The following is a 9,823-nucleotide window of genomic DNA, read 5'->3' on the forward strand; positions in this document are numbered from 1 at the left end:
CTTATTCCACTAAGCCATCTCCCCAGCCCCTATCTTAACTATTTTGAATATAAAGATACAAAACGGTCATCCATTTGTATGCCCCTTTTTGGTTTAGTTTTATCATTTAAATATTATAGGTGTGTGAATTCAGCAAAATATTCCAAAATAGTCCAGTAGTCCATAATAGTAGTGGATTTTCTGTATGATTGACAATGTCAGAATTTGTGAACATCAGTTCTGAATGCTTATATTTAGAGAGGTATACATTTGTTCGATCTTTTGTCTTGAGGTCTGGCCCATAGTGGGAGTGTTTATCTTTCTCACATTTGCATTCTGGCTCCTTCTGAGGGCCTAGCCCTGTCTGACTAACTATAATATTGCTATCTAATTTAGCTGCCTACACCAAATTCATTTCTTCATAATGTAATTTTCCTTTACAGGAAAAAACAGATTCTGTTAGCTTCCTAAATACCTAGAGCTGTTAGGAGAAAACATGGCATCAGATGTGATACACTTCTGCATGTACAAATACAGAGCATAATTATTTTAATAAGACCAGTAATTAAAGCCAATTTCTACTTTTCTCATCATAGTTACTGCCAGTGTTTCTTTGAGAACCAACTCAATGAATTCATTTGACTAGTTAAGTGACCAAATTACAGTTCATGGTCTCACTCTGAAATATAGGCAGACATCCCATTTTAAATATCTTTTAGTAATCTTCTAAAAGTCACACTATAATTTACATTCACCATAACCTTTCATTTTAGGTACTACATACTGTTATTTAATTCAGTGAATTAAAATGTTACAATTGTAGCACCCAATAGCTAATAGAACACTCATTTATTTGTACCTGTGGTGAAACATATGTGATTCAGCATCTGGTTCATGTTTCTGGTTTTATCCTGTGTCTAAAACTTTTCATAAATTAAAGTGACCCTAAATTACCCTGACTTCATCACACACTAAGCTTCACTGTCAAACACATGAAGTTCTGGACACTTTCAGAGGTGTTTAAGATGAAATGAAGAACGTACTGTAAAAATAATGCAACCTATATTTCTTTGAAAGGTGTTTCAATATAAAATATTTAATGTTTAATTTACTTTTCTTTAGAAGAAAATGTTTCGAGTAGAAAAGAATCTCATTATACATTAGGATGTGGATCTTTGAGTTAGTTTTACTTTAATCTGCTCATGACTCTCAAGATGTATGTTATCTTATGTACCTTGTTCCCTTCCAAATTTAATGAATGATCATTTTCTTCTGTATCAGCCTTCATAATTCAGTTAGAAGGTCTGGGGATTTTTGTTTGTTTTTCTTTTTCTCTTCTGGAGATTGAGCCCAGGACCTCTCACTTGCTAAGCACCTGCTATAAAACTCAGCTACACCTCCAGCATAAATTTGTGGTTTTTTAAAATTTTTATCTATTGATTTATTCACTTATTTTCAGGGAAGGATGTACAGGGTGTTCCGGATCTCATTACTAGATTGGACTCATAGTGATCTGCCTGTTTACAGCCTCCCAAGAGCTCGGATTACAGGTGCGTGCCACCACGCCCAGTCTCCCAAATTTGTTTGTTAAATTCTCTTTGCACTTATTGATTCCCTTGTACTTGGTGATTAAAAGTAGGAATTCTGAAATTAGGCCAAAGGGACGTCAAAATCTCATCTCGCCGTTTATTACATTATGATCTTGCAATAATTACTTAACCTCTCTATGTCTCAATTTCCTCATGTCTAAGATGGAAATGCAGTATGAATATAACGTACCTGAGAGGGTTCTTGTGACCACTAAATGGCTTTACATAAGTGAAGCACTGAGTCACGGTTCCTGTCACATATTAATCTTTCAATTAATTGTCAGTTGTCATTGTTAGTATGTCACTGTTATCTTCTAAACATATTCCTTTGATTAGAATTTGTTAAATGAATGAATAACTATAGACTAACAGAGCTACAGATAATCCAGAATAAGTGAAAAGACCAAACTGTTAAAAATATTTTGTGTTTTAATTTAAAAATATGTTTATTCTTACATTGAGCATTTCGAGGAAGAAATTGCATTGATTTTAAAATTCAGTCATATTGAACCAACAAGTTAAATTTATGGCCTTTCTGGGGCTGGGGAGATAGCTCAGTAGAATAAACACTTGCCTGGCAAGGGCAAGGGCCTGAGTTCAATCCCGAATTCCACAAAAAAAAAAAAAAATTATGGCCTTTCTAATCATACTTAATATCTAGGAACACAGGCAGACTGAAGCCAGTTCATGGATGAAATGAGTAAAATAACTATGTAAATCTCAGGGATGGGTATCATTCATGCATGATCTGGTAAATCCCTTGTCTTCAGGCTTTTTAGTAACATGATTCACATTCATTTCCATCACTATGTGTACATGCACTTTAAATGCTAACAACACAGGACATAATCTTTGCTACCTTAAAAGAAAGTTCAGTCTAAAAATACAAAGGAATTGAAGAAGGAAATCATAGGACTCTCATGCAGAAGATTTCAGTGCAGGTGGTATTACTTTGGTAGAGCAATGGATCAAGGAAGGATAAGAAACAAAAATGCTTTCTTTACTGACTGAGGACATGATTGAAGAAAAGGTAACTGGGTTTATGAAAACTTTGCTAGCTGTAGAGATGGCCCAGGGAGGAGGTCTCCTGAGGTCAGCAACTGACCACCTTTAAAAAGCCCTAGCCAGAGTTACAGAAACAGAGCATTTAGAGTACTATTTCTAAAATTATGGGGACAAAAGAGTACTATTTTTAAGGACAAGAGTAATTGGGGGAAAAAAAAGAGTAATTGGACTTTGCCATCTATAAAATAATCATCTCTGAAAGCCTGTGGGTGTGTGGTTGTGGCTCTGACCTGGCTTGGCAGCTGAAGGTACACGTGGCCATCTACTGATGGACCTTCTTGAAGCACCCTTTGGAAGCTGCTGGACTTGGCTTGATTGTAGAGGAATCTGGTTTCCAGTTCACTGGGCAGACTTCTCCGTGGGTTTCCACAAACTGAAATGCCTTCACCAAGTGCAGGGTCTATTCCATGCTTGGGCCCACTGGGAGATCGTTGACACTCAGATGCTTGATGATTCTATTGGGGTCAATTATGAAGAGTCCTCTGAGTACAATACCGGGACCTTCCAACAGTACACCATAGTCCCGGGAAATCTGTTTGGTTAAATCTGACAAAAGTGCTATGTTCTTATGGCCCAAATTGCTGCTCTTCCTTAGTGTATTGATCCAGGTGAAGTGAGTAAAGTGGGAATCCACCGAAACTGCCACAGCTTCACAGTTCACATCGTGAAACTCATTGGCTTTGTCACTAAAAGCGACAATTTCTGTAGGACACACAAGAAATCCAAAGGATAGAAGAAAACATCAAATATTTCCCCTTAAAGTCCTCAGGGCTTAGCTCTTTGAATTCTCTGTTGACAACAGGTGCCCCCTTAAAAGAAGGCACATGCTGGGTGATGGCTGGAGTGTGGAGCGAGGAACCGGGGCAGAGCAACCTTGCTGCTGCAGCCTCCATCTTCAGGGCACACCTATTTTATTTTGAAGAGTAAAACAAAAGCAAAAACAAATAGCAGAAACAAAGAGAGAAACAGGGTAACATACAACAATACATATGTTACAGATTTTTCAAAACAAGAACAGTCAATTAACAATGGTAGTTATCTGTTTTATCATCAGATTAACACAGTTATTCAAGATTTGACAAATAAAATTGAATATTAATGCTTCCTTTCAATGAACTTTTATTTTTTCTTGTCTCTTTTACTTTTTAAAAACATTTATTTAAAAGAGAGTATCATAATAATTGATAAGACATTAGAAATGGTGCACAGGGGCTGGGGAGATAGCTAGTAGAATAAGCCCTTGCCTGGCAAGCACAAGGGGCACAGTTCAATCCCCGGTTCTGAAAAAAAAAAAAGTGTACACATTTAGAAGCTCAAGATGAGGCATATTCACCCAGGATTTTTGTATTACACATTACTGTCTTCGATGTATTTGCTTAGATTTCAAATATCAGCATATAGAGTTAGTCAAGGTGAAAATTCTAAACATTAACTGCTATTTTCAAAAAAAATTGTTGGAAATTATTAGTACAATCATCTCAGTCATCCTGTATATATACTTTCATGTTTTCCCCCTTCCTTTTTTTTTCATCTTTTTTCCTTTCTCTCATCTTTGATGCTTAATCCTTAAGTTCAGTTTCTTTCTATGTTACCATATCTATTATATCTTTTCAGTTTTATGTATTTTTTCAGGTTCTTACCCTAGAGAGACAATACGATATTTAAATATGTGAGTCTGATTTATTTCACTTATGAGTATAGCTTCTAGTTGCATCCACTTAAACTATAAAGGCCTCAAGTTTGTCTTTCTTTATAGATGAATAATACTCCATTGTATAAAAATAACACATCGTTTTCATCTATTCCTCAGGTGATGGGCATTTTGGTTGGGTTCAAGGCTTGGCTATGACAAATTGTGCTGCTATAAACCTGGGTACACATATGTCACTATGGTATGATATTTTCAGTTGTTTGGGGAAAATACACAGAATGGGAATAGCTGGATTGAATGGGATTTCTAGGCCTAGGTTTTTGAGCAGCCTCCACAATAATTTCCATTGTGGTTGTACCAGTCTACATTCGCACCAACAGTGGAGAAAGTTTCCTTTCCCCCTACAGCCTTCCCAGTATTTATTATTAGTTGATTTCTTTATGATAGCCATTCTTTCTGGGGTAAGATGGTATCACAAAGTTGTCTTAATTTGCATTTATCAAATGCTCAGTGGTATGGAACACTGTTTCATAATCACTTGTGTTTCTTCCTTTGAGAATTGTGTATTCATCTCTGATGCCCATTTTTGGATTGGGTCAATATATTTTGAAGGCAAATTTTTAAAACTTATTTATATATTCTAAATAAAAGACCTTTGTTTGAGTGATTGTTGGTTAAGATATTTTACCAGTTTGTGGGTTGTCTTTTCATGCTGTTGGTTATTTCTTTTGATGTGCAGAAACTTGTCAATGAGATCCCAGTTGTTGATTCTTTGAAGTATTTCCCATGCACTTTGGTATTTGTTTATGAACTGTCTACCTATCCCTTCAAGATTTCCACCTACTTTCCCATTCAAGAGATTTAGTATTTGTTTCTGTCTTAATGTTTAGATCTTTAATCCAGTTTGACTTTAGTTTAGTGCAGGGTGGTAGACCTGGGTCAAGTTTTAGTTTTTGGCATGTGGAGAGCCACTTTTTCCAGAACCATTTGTTAAGGAGGCTCTTACTTCCAGTGAAAATGTTTGGCCTCTTTGTCAAAGACAAGATGGCTGAGTGAGTTTATAGCTGTGATTGAATCTTCTAATCTGTTCCATTGATCCTCAGGGTTTTTTTCCAGTACCATGTTGATTTTATCACAGTAGCTGTGTAGTATAATTTAAAGTCAGGAATTGTAATGCCTCATGCCTTGCCTTTGTTGCCCAAGATTACGTTTGCTATTCTAGCGCTTTTCTGGTTCCAAATACATTTAAGAATGTTTTCTCTAGATATGTGAGTTATGTTGACAGTATTTTAATAGGGATTGCATGAAATCTGTATAACAACTCTGGGAGTATGGCCATTTTCATAATGTTGATTCTTCCTATCCAAAAGCAAGGAATATTGTTCATTTGTATCCCCCTTTTTTGTTTAGATTTGTCATTTAAATATCATAGGTGTGTGAATTCAGAAAAAATATTCCAAAATAGCCTAGTAGTCCTTATTAGTAGTAGGTTTTCAATAATGCTGTCAATATCAGAAGTAGCTGACTTGAGCCTTTTACAGCTTAGCATATTTATATAGCTTTACTATTTATACTTTGTTTATATACTTTTCTGCTGGATGGTTAAGACCAAGATAAAGCAACACCTATGTAACAAGAAATGTAGCTTTTGTGTCTGATAAGGTCAGTCAAATCCCCTCTGGACTTATCCTGAAACCTTGTACCACAGTTTGTAGATGCTTTGTCAGTGAGTGTCAGGCATGTAGGTGAGTCACGGCCATTGCTTGAACAATTTGCTCTCTGTTGAGAGAATATTTTCTCTCCATGTGATACCTTAGGCACACTCTACATCATTGATCAATTTCCTCTGTGGCCCCATAATCTCTTTGATCAGAAAACTTGGGACACAATTGAGTTACATGATGTTAGAGTATAGGTTCTGCTATGTACTGAGTCTTCACTGACCTTGAAAGGCTAGGGACAAAATGTTTGCTGTCCTTGCAGCCCTTCTTTTTCTCCCATGTTTGTTCTGCAAACTTAGGTTGGCAACCCTCCAGAAGAAAAGCTTATTGTTATTACCCTGCAACCTAGACTGTTGAGCTTAACCTCACTATCTGTCTGAATATCAAACATCTCAGGCATAACACGGAACAGGTATTTTTCAGCAAGTATTGATATGATGAACTTTAAGTCCCTACAGAATATAATGAAAAAACATTTAAAAAGTTAAATATATTTAAAAAGTGGAAATAAACAATTCCATATTTTTTCACACAGGTTTAGAAATCTAACCATATACAGCTTTGCAGCAGGGTAGGCCCGCAAAACCACTTTTCCTGTCTCCTGTCTTCATTCATCACCCCCTTCCTTTTTAAACAAACATCTAACCAATAGAGAGCATGGCCACAACCAGCATGTCATAACAAGTACCACGTATTCAAAAGACCAGAATTACAGACACTCCAAGAATGACCCTACTATTACACATTGCCATCTTCAGTTCATTTGCTTAGTTCACAGGTATCAGCATATATAGTTAGTCAGCATGATAATTGTACCAACTAACAGCTAGCTTTGAAAACATTGTAAAGATTCTTCAGGGTCATTGCCTTACCCATCTTGTACATATAAATGTATAGCTTTGCCCCTGTCATGTTTCCTAGCTTTTTTCCTTGTTCTGTTCATTGTCTAAACCTCAAGTCCTTGCTTTCCTTTTAATTGTATTATACCTTTCTACTTGTATTTCTTCTTTTTAGTTCATATACTAGGGAGACAATGCGATATTTACACATGTGGGTCTGGTTTATTTCACTTATGAGTATATCTTCATGTGGCTTCCACTTCAATATAAAGGCTTCGAGTTTATCATTCTTTATAGCTGAGTAATACTCTATTGTATAAAATACATCTTTTTCATCCATTCTGCAAGTGATGGGCATCTTGGTTGTTTCCAAGACTTGGCTATCACAAATTGTGCTGCTATAAACATAGGCTCACATATTTCACTATGATATGGTGTTTTCAGATCCTCCAGGAAAATTCCCAGTAGGGGAATAGCTGGTTTGAATGGGATTTCCACTCCTAGATTTAAGGAGTCTCCACACTGACTTCCATAATGGTTGCACCAGTCTACATTCCCACATTTAGTGGACAAGGGCTCCTTTTTCCCCAAAGCCTCTCCCACATTTGTTGTTGGTTTATTTCTTTATGACAGCCATTATTTCTGGGCTAGGATGATATCTCAGTGTTCTTTTAATTTTCATTTCATAGACTTCTAGTGATGTGGATCATCTTTTAATATTTTATTTGATTTAATTTCATCCTCTGAGAAGTGTGTTTATCTCGGATGCCCATTTTTGGATTGGGTCTTTAAATTTTGGACCCCAAATATTTTTTAAGTTTTATTTTATAAATTCTAGAGAGCAGACCTTTGTCTGCTCTGATTGTCTGCTCTGATTATTTGCCAAGATTTTCCCAAGTTTGTGGGTTGTCTTTTCTCTGTGTAGATAAATTGTTTTGATGTGCAAAAACTTCTCAATAAGAGGAGGTTCCAGTTAATTTTTTCAAATGTTACCCATGTGATTTGATTTTTGTTCATGAACTCTTTGCCTACTCCTATGTCTTCAAGAGTTCCTCCTACATTCCAGGAGATTTAGTGTTTCTGTTTTAATATTTAGATCTTTAACACATTTTGACTTTAGCTTAGTGCATGGTGATAGACCTGGGTCAAGGTTTAGTTTTCAGCATGTAGAGAGCCAGTTTTTCCAGCACCATTTGTTAAAGAGGCTATTTTTCTTCCATTAAGTATGTTTGGCCCCTTTATTGAAGATCAGGTGGCTGAGTGTGTTCATAGAGGCTTCTGTGTCTTCTAACCTATTCCATTGATCCTCAGGTCTATTTAATTGCCAGTACCATGCTGATTTTATCACAGGAGACTTGCAGTATAATTTCAAATCAGGAATTGTAATGCCTCCTGCCTTGTCTTTGTTGCCCAGGATTGCCTTTGCTATTCTAGGTCTTTTCCGTTCCAAATAAATTTTAGGAACGATTTCTCTAGCTCTGTGAGGTATGTTCATGGAAGTTTCATAGAGACTCATTAAATCTGTAGAACAATTTAGGGAGTATGGCCATCTTCACAATGTTGATTCTTCCTTTCCAGGAGCATGGAATATCTTTCCATTTTCTGAAATCCTCTATGATCTCTTTTTTAAGAGTTCTGTAATTTTCCTTGAAAAGACCTTTGACTTCTTTAGTTAGATTAATTCCAAGGTATTTCATTTTGCTCAGTATTATTGTAAAAGTTAATGTTTCTCTTATGTACCTCTCAGTGTGTTTGTTATCTGTGTAAAGGAATGCTATTGATTTTTGGGTACTGACTTTATAACCTGCTATGCTACTGAATTTCTATATTAATTCTAGTAGCTTTTTGGGTCTTCCACATAATGTATCATGTCATCTGCAAATAATGATAATTTAACTTCTTCTTTACCTAGTCTTATTTCTTTTATTTCTTTCTCTTTTATATTGGCTCTAGCTAACTATTCCAGAACTATATTGAATAGGAGTGGTGATAGAGGACATCCTTGTGTTGTACCAGACCTGAGAGTAAAAGATTTCAGTTTTTCCCCATTTAGATTTATGTTAGCCATTGGGTTGTCATAAATGACTTTTATCAGATTGAAGTAGAGGCCATCTATTCCAATTTTCTAAAGGACTTTGAACATAGATGAATGTTGTACTTTGTCAAAAGCCTTTTCTGCATCAATTGAGATGATCATGTGGTTTTTAGTTTTCACTCTATTGATATTGTGTATTATATTTATAGATTTGCAAATATTGAACCATCTTTGCATCCCTTGCATGAATCCTGCCCGGTCATGGTGGATGATCTTCTTGATGATTTGCTGTATTTTATTTTCTAGGATTTTATTGAGAATTTCTGTATCTATGTTCATGAGGGAGATTGGCCTGTGGCTCCCCTTTTTTATTGCATTTTTTCCCTGGTTTTGGTATCAGTATAATACTTGCCTCCAGGAATGATTTTGGGAGATTGCTTCCTTTTCAATTTCATTGAAGAATTTGAGGAGTATAGGGATTATATATTCTGCAACTTTTTTGTAGAATTCAGCTGTCAATCCATCAGGAACTGAACTTTGCTTTGCCGGGAGATTTTTTATTTCATTTCACACTTCATTGGCTGTTACTGTGTTATTGAGAGTTGTATCTTCTTGATTTACTTTTGGGAATCTGTCTATTTAGTCTGTGTCTTCTGTGAAAATAAAGATTCTCAAAGTAGTTATTGATATTCTTCTGAATTTCCACTGGGTCTGCGATAATTATACCTTTTTCAATCCTCATTGCTTGTACTTGAATTGTTTCTTTCCTCTTTTTGATGAGGTTAGCTAGGGGTTTATCAATTTTATTTCATCTTTCAAAGAACCAGATTTTTGATTCATTAATTCTTTGACCTCTTTTCCTCTTCTCTATTGAATTAATTTCTGCTCTAGTCTTTATGATTTCTTCCCATCTTTGGGCTCTCAGTTTGGTTTGCTATTCCTTT

The 9,823-nt window shown here is 35.8% G+C and overlaps 1 pseudogene; it reads right to left on the reverse strand.

The window, feature by feature from the left end:
- Nucleotides 1–2,895: 2,895 nt before the first annotated feature.
- LOC101573425 lies at nucleotides 2,896–3,526 on the reverse strand (annotated as a pseudogene).
- Between the last annotated feature and the right edge of the window lie 6,297 nt (nucleotides 3,527–9,823).

This window comes from Octodon degus, unplaced genomic scaffold (assembly GCF_000260255.1).
Source record: "Octodon degus isolate 3935 unplaced genomic scaffold, OctDeg1.0 scaffold00227, whole genome shotgun sequence".
Classification (NCBI taxonomy): domain Eukaryota; kingdom Metazoa; phylum Chordata; class Mammalia; order Rodentia; family Octodontidae; genus Octodon; species Octodon degus.